The sequence below is a fragment of the Herpailurus yagouaroundi genome, unplaced genomic scaffold (genome assembly GCF_014898765.1).
Source record: "Herpailurus yagouaroundi ecotype Mexico unplaced genomic scaffold, PumYag 28, whole genome shotgun sequence".
In the NCBI taxonomy this organism is placed as follows: domain Eukaryota; kingdom Metazoa; phylum Chordata; class Mammalia; order Carnivora; family Felidae; genus Herpailurus; species Herpailurus yagouaroundi.
In genome coordinates this window covers 159,763,862-159,771,870 of record NW_024412376.1, presented here as the reverse complement: position 1 = coordinate 159,771,870, position 8,009 = coordinate 159,763,862, and positions in this window count along the sequence as shown.

Here is an 8,009-nt window from a genome sequence, read left to right as displayed (position 1 = left end):
AGTTCATTTTAATTGTCCAGTGTGTTAGAATCCTGGTATTTTTCTTTATAGTCCCTTTATTTTTAAATTTTTCTATAATGAACAAAACATTGAAACCATGGTGAAAAGATAAATATTTTTAGGATTGTCACACAGCTCTGTTTAAAACTGAGAGATGGTAGAGCAGAGGCACAACGAAAGGGAAGGAGAAAAGGAAGAAAGAAGAAACGAAGGGAGGAAGGAAACAAGGAAGGAAGAGACACGGGATGGTCTCTCTCTTGGCATTTTTCATTTTGCAATATATAAATACAAAACTTAAAGTCACTACTCAAGAAGGACTTGGTGTTGATCACTGCAGGCACTTAAAACTCATCAGCTCAGAGTCTGCTAACATTTAGGAAAGCAAACAGCCAACCAGGGGTTCCAAATAAAAGCACAGACCAGAAGTCAGCAAAGATCATTATGGCAATCTTCAAAGGCGGGCTCAGACCACACATTTGGATGGCAGCTCACATGGTCGCCGTTCAAGGATTCAGAGAAGGAACAAGAAGGGGCCGGCACTGGCAGGGGAGGGCAGGAGAGCGGTCTCCCGGGCCAAAACCCTGTACGCTATAAAACAAGATACGTGATGTCACATTTGAAAGAGACTGAAGTAAACGTTTCTGAATCACCGTGAACACTGCCAGTAAATTTCTGGTATTTGGAATGAGTCATGTCTCTTCCCCGTTAGCCATTGAAAAATTATCTGTGCCACTCACACACGGTTCTAGGCGTGGGGTTTTCACTGCCAGCAGGAGGATGTGCTGAGGCTAGCATAGGTGAAGCGTGCTCTGCTGTGAGGACACTACTGAACCAGCTCACGGGTCCGAAGCCAATGCCAGTTTTCCAGGGGCTGCATCATTATTTCTCTTGCATTTTTCCTTCTAGTCCTCCGCTCTTCTGCTTTCTCTGCAACTGGCTCTCTCTGTTGCCTCCACGGCTTCTCTTCTCCCAAAGCCCTCTCTGAGGCTTTACCTTGACCTATTGCCAACACCGGACCCTCTACATGACTTCTGTGTGCAAGCCACCCCCATCAACTCATTCTCCGAGTGTCATTGGTCTTAATAGTCGAGGGAAAATCCCACCGATGCCATTGACCAGGTTGGGCTAGTGTCACTCATAATACAATCAGCAGCAGTATAAGTTACACGTGTATTTCTGGGTGGTCCCTCCTAAGGATCATAACCGTCCTGTAGGGTTGACAATCGACCCACCTGCAGGCAAAGAGGCAAAGAGCCATACTTGCTTGACAAAATGCTAGTGTTTAACCATAAGGTATCAAGCCATAAGAAAGGATCAGAGAGGGAAACGTTTATGGAATACCAGAAACCATATAGATGGCAGGTCACTTCATTATGTGAGGTATTAGCCTTTTAATAGCAGTTAATAATTACTGAGCATTTGCTATGGAGAAACATGTTTTCCATTACGTCGTGCCATTTCTTCCTCTTACAAATGTTGCAGAGTTGGCAATATCGCCTTAAGTTACAAATCTGAGAGTCCGTGATGGACTGGTCACCAATTCTGATTCATGGGGCTGGGGGAGGTTTTCCCCACACCACAGGGCAATTATCGGACACCAGCTGGGTGTCCTCCGATTCACCTCAATTCTGATACCCCCCCCCCCCCAGAGATAGCATCACGTCCCACAGATTAAGGGCTCGATCCCACAAGACCGCCACCACCTCCCCTGCCGGTTCAGATTCAGTCGCGGGCTCAGGTTGTCACCTGTGCTTCTAACAGACATGCTATAGATGGACCCCCTCCTTGGGTTCAGTTACTTTGTTTCAGGAGATCACAGCCCTAAGAGAAACGTGTTACCTGCTAGATCACTGGTTTATTACAAAAGGTATAGCCAAGGAACGGCCTGAGGGCAGAGTTACAAAGGGCACACCCCTCCCTCCACCCACTTCCCCTCCAGCAAAGCTCAGTTTGTTCTCTGTATTTAAGAGTCTCCTATGGGGGCCCCTGGGTGGCTCAGCCGGTTAAGCGTCCAACTTCAGCTCAGGTCATGATCTCAGGGTCTGTGAGTTCGAGCCCCACGCCGGGCTCTGTGCCGACAACTCAGAGCCTGGAGCCCGTTGCAGATTCTGTATCTCCCTCTCTCTCTGCTCCTCCCCTGTTCATGCCCTCTCTCTCTGTCTCAAAAATAAATAAACGTTAAAAAAAATTAAAAAAAAAAAAAGTCTCCTATGGTTTGCCTCCCTCTCTGTTTTTATCGTATTTTGCTTCCCTTCCCCTATGTTCATCTGTTGAGTTTCTCAACAGAATCTCCCTAAATTATCTTGTGTTTCCCAACCTGGAAGCTCTCTAAGGGGTTTTATATGGAGGCTTCATTCCATAGGCAGGATTGATTGAATCCTTGGTCATTAGCAAGCAAGTCAACCCCCGCCCCTCCCCCCTTCCTGGTTGTAGGGGCTAGGGGGAGACTGAAAGTTCCAATCTTCTAATCACAGGGTTGGCTCCCCTGGGAACCGGCCCCCATCCTTAGGGACTTTCCTAAAGTGACCTCATTAACATAACAATAGAGACTTTTATTGCTCTTACGCTGTCGGAAATTCCAAGGGATTTAGGAGCTCTCTGCCAGAAAGGAAAAGGAAGACCAAATATATATTTCTGATTATAAATCACAACATCACAGTTAATCTTTGGGATTTTGAGTAATTTGCTCAGGTTACACAATTGGAATGAAGTTTCAGGAAAATCCACACCTGTCTGAGCGCATTAGGTAATGCTTCTCTTAAAACCTGTTTAGCCTAGAGTCGATCACTGATTCACTGCGATCTGATCTGGCATAACTCAAGCAACTCAAGCCTCATGTGTCTCAACTATGACGTAAGAAGATTCTACGTGATATCTTTAGGGTCTCAGTTTTAACTTTTGTGAAACTTACGTTTTGCTTACTGTTGGGTTTTAATCTATTTCCGATCTAAGTTGCCCTCTTGATTTCTGTTGTCATTCCAAGTATGAGCCGTACAAATAAATATTGATAAGAAAAGAAAAGGTGGGGCGCCTGGGTGGCTCAGTCGGTTAAGCGTCCGACTTCAGCTCAGGTCAGGATCTCACAGTCCGTGAGTTCGAGCCCCGAGTCGGGCTCTGTGCTGGCAGCTCAGGGCCTGGAGCCTGCTTCGGATTCTGTGTCTCCCTCTCTCTCTCCCCCTCCCCTGCTCATGCTCTGTCTCTCTCTGTCTCAAAAATAAATAAAAACCATTGAAATAAATTTTTAAGGCAATTTTAATTAAAATAATAAAAAGGTAGGTATTTGATATTAATAATTCAATGATTTTAGATATCTAGTATAAAATTCTGAAGGTATCACAGCTTCTTAACATTGAGCCAGTATAAATTGATTACCTTATTTCTTCATGACTGGCCACTGAAAAGCACACTAAGAATTAGATGCAGAATGTTCTATGGCGCAAGCGCTTCTTGCCTTAGGAGCAAATGCAGATGAAGGGATGGAACTCTAGAAAGTGCAAACAATGAGATCACTTAGGAGTTGGGGGATTTGGAGAATGCTTCCTGCAAGGAGTACGTACGGTCTGAGATAAGCATTGAGCATACTAGCCAAGAATAATTATTAACCTGAATCAATAATCACCAAACTTTTTAAACAAAACTAGCTGAACCTTTTCACTTGAGTTGAAATAACTTGTACACTGTTTCCATTAGTCCAAGTTCTTTAAGACAGCAGAGTACATATAAACATCGGCACCGAGAGACAAGACGTATAGAATTCTGACTCCCAGAGCCAAAACTAAGCCAGCTCCTTGGGGGACAGCACATTCGGAATCCGAGTGCAGCTGTAAGGCTTTTCCCCTTGACTTGTGTGGCATAGAGCTCAGTGTAAAGGATGGGAAGTGATGTGGAACCGGAATTCAGAATGATGCGGGTCCCACTGCAGTAAAAGCCTGCCTGAGAAGCAGCTGAGTACATAAAAGCTCATAAAGAAAACCAAAACAGTGATAGCTCCCATTGTGACTGTTTAGTCTTTCTGTAGAGACTCATGGGGTCCTGGCTATTATCTATTTTTAATATCACTTGACCCGAAAATTTATGCTACCATCTGGAAAAAGAGAGAAGTTTTTCCCTCATGTGAAGATGGGTGAAGGAAAAAGATGAGGGAAAGAGCCACAGACTGTTTAAGTCTCTCAGTGAGATGTCATTCATTTCTTGACATTTCGCAGATAACTCAGCACATTAGACATTCCAACCAATCGATCATTCTGTATGTATCCACGGTACTCTTAATTCAGTGCCTCTAAATTCTCCAGTGGGGAAGTGTGAAATCTAAGATTTCATCGCATAGATATGATCTTCCCCCACCCCCTTTAAAATAAGAAATGCAGCTGCTCTTTGAAGAAGGTATTTGTAATCGCTTCCTTGGTTTCCTTAGAATTTATCACCATTCTCTCATCTATAGTCTGCAAGACTCAGACAATTATGTGTTTCCTCTGGGACTGAACTAAAGACCTCGTTGAATTCAACACAATCTTTACAATTCAATCCTCTAATCAAAAGTCCAATGTAGGGGTCTAATATATGCTGGCAACGTTGCAAGATGGCTGACAGACAGACATAAATAAGCTCTTATTTCTTACCGATGCCATCAGGGGTCTCAGAGCCAGAAAATCAAAGGAAGAATTCGGAATGCAGCGTTGTGTGCATATTCAGGTTACAGAGCACACACCTGGTTCAGGGGTAATTTAGAGCAGTGGGAGTTGAAGTGTAATGGGGTCCAAGAAGGACTGAGGGTGAACAGCATACAGTGATCAGGGTTCTCTTGGAGGAAACGATATTTGTGCAGGAATTTCAAGTATGGACAGTAATTTGCCGAGTGAACCAGGGAGAAAGGTCATGACACCTCAAATTACCAAAATTGGCATTTCCTTCTTATGTTTCGGTTAAATTGACCATTTAAACTCCACTATAGAAGTTAGGATGGAGGGGCTCCTGGGTGACGTAGTCGGTTAAACATCCGACTTCAGCTCAGGTCACGATCTCGCAGTTTGTGGCTCAAGCCCTGTGTCCGACTCCATACTGTCAACTCCGAGCCTGGAACCTGCTTCAGATTCTGTGTCTCCCTCTCTCTCTGCTCTTCCCCGCCTCTCTCTGTCTCTCTCCCTGTGTCTGTCTCTCAAAAATAAATAAACTTCAGAACAAAGAAGTTAGGACGTAATGTAAAAGACTTGATTATCCAATTTGCCAGACAACAATGATTAAAATACTGCAAAAGCCAACTTTCACTGAGGACTGTTTTGCTCTGTTCTTCGCCCCGTGTTGGGTTGGAAGAAGTCTATCGCTCTTCTGGTATTCCCTTCAGGTCGAAGGGGTTATCTAACACAAGCCTCTTGTTCTCTCTAAACATCGAAGAAGAGGGGGTGACTACCTAGTTGGTGATTTCAGAATAAGAAACTGGGTGTATGTGGCCCACTCCTTTCCTCCTACCCGCTGCTTTGGAGATCTCTGTCCACCATCCATCCTCAAAGCATGAGTTCCTATCAGCCCTTCTGCTGGTGGGTGATGAAACTGCCTAAAGCTGGAGTTCAGAATTGGAGCCTCCTTTGCCCCTCTCGAGAGGCCATTTTCTCTTAAAGGAGCTTTATTATTTATAGAAGTGATATTTTAGGGGGTGCATGCTGGATCAGTCGGTGAAGCGTCCCACCTTTGGCTCAGGTCATGATCTCGCGGTTTGTGAGTTCCAGCCCCATGTCGGGCTCTGTGCTGCCAGCTCAGAGCCTGGCACCTGCTTCAGATTCTGTGTTTCCCTCTCTCTCTCTCTCTGTCCCTCCCCGGCTCATGCTCTGTCTCTGTCTCTCTCTCAAAAATAAATAAACATTTTTTTAAAATGTCTCTAATTGATATTTTGGCAAATGTCTGCCTGACTCCTTTGTATTACTTTCCAACAGACTCAGAATATACATTTTCTGTCTTTAACTGGCATAGTTCTGGCCATCTCACAGTAAAGATGAATGAAGTGTAGTTACGTGCTTGAATCTTGAGTCCAACAACGCTGGCATGAGTTTCTCCCCCACCAGCTCCGGCTCAGTACATTTGGAAAGTTGCCAAATGTCTTTGACCCTCAGCCTCCTTATGTACAATATGGAGATTTATAAAATGCTAATTGGTCCCACTTTTAACCAAGAGGACTTCTAACACGATTTTTCAGCCTTCCTTAAAAATTCCTTGATTCCCTCGTGCTGACTTTCGTTGGCGTGGTTATGAGCGTGAACTTCAGAGGTTCATAACTTCAGGTTATGAGCCCAACTTCAGTTGGCTCTGCCATTTACTTAGAGCTACAACTTTGATCGGTGTTACCATTTCTCTCTGCACTTCGGTCACCTCATCTGTAACTTTGAGATAATAACAACATGTGTAAGTGAGAAGTGTTGTAAGGAAGAAGTAGGCTAATGATTTTAAAGGGCTGAGAACTATGCCTAATAAACCATGTATACCAGGTGTATTCTAAATTAGATAAAGAAGTTGTTTATGAAGCATCAAGAAAGGAAACCAACATCGGTCAAGGCTACCAAAGGCACAATGAAGAAACTTGGTATAAACTCTGCACTTACTGAATTCAGTAAGTGTGTGTCAAAATGACGACGTGTGCAATACTTGGTAAGTATTCAGACTTCTTGCCTGAGAAAGCAATTTCTTGCAGACATTCTTGCTTAGCCTTGTTCCCTCCTTTTCATTGACTACAGCTTTGAGAGCTCTGTTCCAACTCTGTTGCTTGGTCAAAGTCCTTCCTTGGGTAATTTATTCGATGGTTTGAATAGGTAGCAATCTCTGACTCTTTTAATAGAGACAAATATCCTTCCTCTACCAGTGAGGTATGGATATATGATTAACAGGTATTAGCTCTTCTTTTATCAATATTCTACCATCTTCTGTTTGTCACTCTTTCACTTAAGTTATCCATGTATCAAACGGTCTTGTTCTCCTTTGTAGCTAAATTTTATGCCTGGAGATGTATATTCATTCTTATCTTTATTCTTAAAATTTATGAGTTTTACTAGACCATATCTAGGTATGGCATCTTTTTCCATTAAATATGTCTTTCATTCTGAAGACTCAGTTATGTTTCCAGCTCAAGAAAATTTTCTCAAACAATGCATGTGATTATTCCATGGTCTCCGTATGTTTATTTGATGTCATCGAGGAATCCTGCTCTTTGCATCTTAAGTCCTTCGTATCTCTTATAATTTCCTTTATGACTTCCATATCTTTGGGATTTTTCTGTGTTCTTACAGAGAGTTCTTTCACTGGATTATCTAGGTCCCATATTCAGATTTTGATGCCGATTGTCCTCTCCTTCTATTTGCCTATTCATGATTTTTGTGCAAAACCAGTCCTTTCACCATACAAAAATCGTGAAATGCTCTTATTGGTTTGTTCAAGTTCCTGACTGTCTGCAGAAATTCCATTTCCCTCTGCTCCTGAACTGCTGGAGCAAAGGTTCCTCTCTCTGGCAGGTGGACTCCCCTAAAGGTGGAACTTTCCTTTGTAGAGCTTATTGGGGTTTGCTATTTATTCTGAGCAGTAGTAATGAAACATCCCCATGGCTGGATTGGATAGCACAAATATGCAAAAAATCTCCTATTAGGACCCCAAAAGGAAGTCTCCCTGCTCCCTGGTATTCTTGAACACCCCCAGCCTCAGGAGCAACAGTTCTCAGCCCACCTAAATGAGCCTCTTCTCCACCTCACGAAAGACAAAGTACACTAACATGAGGCAGATGTTTATTTTGTTCATAACATTTCTTGGATCTCTGTGGAGCAGGCTCTTCCCAGGTTCTTGCTCTCAGGCTTTCCACTGCTCCTTGGGCTTTATCTGCTCTAAGTGTAAAATGTTTTGCTCCAGTTCTCCCCATCATGTTGTCAGCAAACCAAAGAATTACTCATTCTTAGTTGCCCCTAGACAACCTGACTCAGGACAGGCATATGGGCAGGTTGCCAAGTGGAGAAGGTGAAAATGCATTCAGTTCATCA